Below are 2,917 nucleotides of genomic sequence, written 5' to 3' on the forward strand. Positions count from 1 at the left end.
GAGTCGTTTTGATCTCAGGACTTCCTAAAGATAGATTAAGGAGTGTAAAATGGCTCACTCCAGATTTGAAACCAGATCCAGTGTGAATATGTTGCCCAGCTGGAGAAGCCAGACCTGGTGGGATTCCCGCCCTGGGATTTAAATGTCCAAGGTTGTTAAGTTCAGAGTGAGAAAGTGGACACTGGGACCAGGTCAAAGGAGCCCCAGAAGGGCTTCAGACTACAAGAATGATCTCATGGACCCATCTGGTGCAGAGTGTGCTCCAGGAGCTCCAAGAAGCAGCCAAATGCTTTGGCCTAGAGGGCCTGACCAATGCAGCCCTGGAAGCCAAGAAGACACTGTCTTCCTTATCTTTGCCCAGCTGCCGCAGTGGGGACCAGTTCCAAGGTGAGATGTAGACTAGGTGGCTCTCAGCCTGTATCTAGAAGATGCCCCTAAGAACATGCTGCCCCTAGCATGCAAAGGGAAGGGGAGTCGTCTCTTTGAAGCAGCCAGTGTGTTGCTGTGGGGTGGGCCTGACCTGAGCCCAGAGCTCAGGGCCCATACAGTGGTGGAGATGTTGCTGAAGAAACATTACTACCTCAAAGGCATGATTGACTCCAAGGTTATGCTGCAGGCTGTCCGTTATTCCCTCTGCTCAGAGGAGACACCAGAGATGACCAGCCTTCCCCCTGCCACCCTGGAGGCCATCTTTGATGTGGATGATAAAGCTACCTGCTTCCCTGACAACTTTGCCAATGTGTGGCTATGCTCTGGCATCAGTTCTCCAGCACAACATCTATTCCATCTATCCCATGTGGAACCTGAAGATACGACCCTATTTCTACCAGCTGAACAGACCCTGCTGCTGTAACCAGCCCCCTTCAACTCTGTACATCATGTGGTCGGGTCAGCTGCTGGCCGGTCAGCTGCTGGCCAGCCAGGTCTTCAGACCAGAGTATTTCTCTGCGGTGGTGGCATTGGAGGAAGTGGAGGCTGAGGTGGCCAGTCCTCCTCCTCCTCCTCCTCCTCTTCCTCCTCCTCCTCCTCCTCCTCCTCCTCCTCCTCCTCCTCCGGTCCCCCTAGCAGAGACGCTGGAGCTGCTGAACCAAGATCCTCAGCTCACCTACTCTCATCTCCGAGAGAGGCACAGAATCACCAAGAGTACCTTTTACCAATGGAAACAACAGTCACATGAACACCGTCAGAAGGCAGCGATGCACTTTGTCACTAAACACTTCCTCCAGTCATGTTTCCAGCATGGTAAAGTGATACCTTTGCAGCACTTCCGTCAGATATTCCCCGAAATCTCTAAGCCTACTTACTATGCCTGGAAGCATGAGCTTCAGGGTACCTCGAATGGTGGCCTGAGCAAGGATCTTGGGACACCCCTTGAGATGGAGGAGCTGGAACAGCTGTCAGCAGAGGGGATGAAGAGCTGTCCTTCATTCCCTGGCCCAATGGGGGCCTTCATGCAGGGAGCAAAGCACTACCTGGAACGCTGCATCTCCATGAACATATTGGTACCCTGCCAATGCTTCAAACGCAGCTTCCTTGGAATCTCTCAATCTACCTACTATAAGTGGCGCAGGAAGGCTATCAAGGGAAGCCCCAACTTCAAGAATCTACCATCCCTTCCAGGGGGAAGCCTTCAACCTCCCACTGGGGAAATCTTGCAGCCCAAGAAGGGCATTTCCATCAGGAAGGGGCTGGCTGGAGTACAACCAAGCTCCAGGGGCCTCTTGGCTCTGAAGTCCTCCCTAGCTAGGTGGCAGAAGCAACTACACCAGGCTGCCAGGAAGCAGGTCCAGAGAAGGCGACTTCCTTTCTGCCGATTTCGCCTTCGCTACCCCAGCCTGTCATCCAGCTCTTTCTGGTTCTGGAAGGGTATAGCCAAAGGCAGGTCTAACTCTCAAAACAGCTTCTCCCCCTCCCCCAGTAAAAACAAAGCAGGGTCATCCTGGGAGGCACAGGGAAGGCAGAGGTGGGAGAAAAGCCTGTGGTGCCAACAGTTCAGAAGGAAGTAGCTCCCAGGGAGGATCACTCTCTGGAGCCCTATCATGGCACCCTGTCTGGTTATGCTGTAGCAGGGGGTGGTGGCAGTAATAGCAATGGCCAGGTGTTTGTCATGGATGTGATTGCCACAACCCAGTTCAAGGACCAAGCTAAACTCTTCTTACGTTTTTGAGTCAAAGACCTTCCCCTCATATAAGGAGTTCAGTGCCCACTTCCCTTTCACAGCACGATCAACTTACTACATGTGGAAGCGAGCCCTTCACGATGGCCTCACTCTGGTTGATGCTTAAGAAGACAGGGAATGGCCCATCCCTGGGGAAGCATGCTAGGAGAAAAGAGGAAGCTAGCCTGGAGGCTAACTGACTTATCCTATCACTTTACCAGCACCCCTTCAGGCTGGTAGTGATCATCTTCCCTCCACCCCCCCCCCAAGAGAATATTGGCTCTCTACTTCTTTCCCCCTCTGGCCCTGATACAAAGTCCCAGGAGGCTGCTGGCTGCTTTGCCCATCTCTTAATTGTTGTGGGGATATTATATAACTTTTCTGTTTTGTTATTCTTATTTTTTATTTTCAGCTTCTTTTGACTCTTCTGCAAAGGAGGAGAATGGAACTGGTGGGGAGAGGCCCCCTGGTGAAGGCAGGGTGGGAGTGAGTTAACTTGACCATGATGGTAGGAAAGGCTTATATTAACTCCACTGCTGCAGATTGAAGGATTTTTTCTATTACTTCTGTCTTCCAGACTTCCTTGCTCCAGCAGACCCTGTTGTGTGTGAGCAGTGGTGTGTGCTTCCCTAAGGACAGTAGCTTATACAGTATGGGTTTTGGGGCAGTTGGCTAAGAAGTGCTGAAAGCTGACCCTCTAGAGGCAGTAGGTCCTCTCTAGATTTTTCCCCTCACCACCTTTGCTGAGGTGGAGGTGGG

General features: G+C 52.0%; 1 pseudogene; it reads left to right on the top strand.

The window, feature by feature from the left end:
• The first annotated feature begins 227 nt into the window (after positions 1-227).
• On the top strand, positions 228-2,285 carry LOC141520355 (vertnin-like; annotated as a pseudogene).
• Positions 2,286-2,917: the final 632 nt, after the last annotated feature.

This window comes from Macrotis lagotis, chromosome 4, assembly GCF_037893015.1.
Source record: "Macrotis lagotis isolate mMagLag1 chromosome 4, bilby.v1.9.chrom.fasta, whole genome shotgun sequence".
Taxonomy (NCBI): domain Eukaryota; kingdom Metazoa; phylum Chordata; class Mammalia; order Peramelemorphia; family Peramelidae; genus Macrotis; species Macrotis lagotis.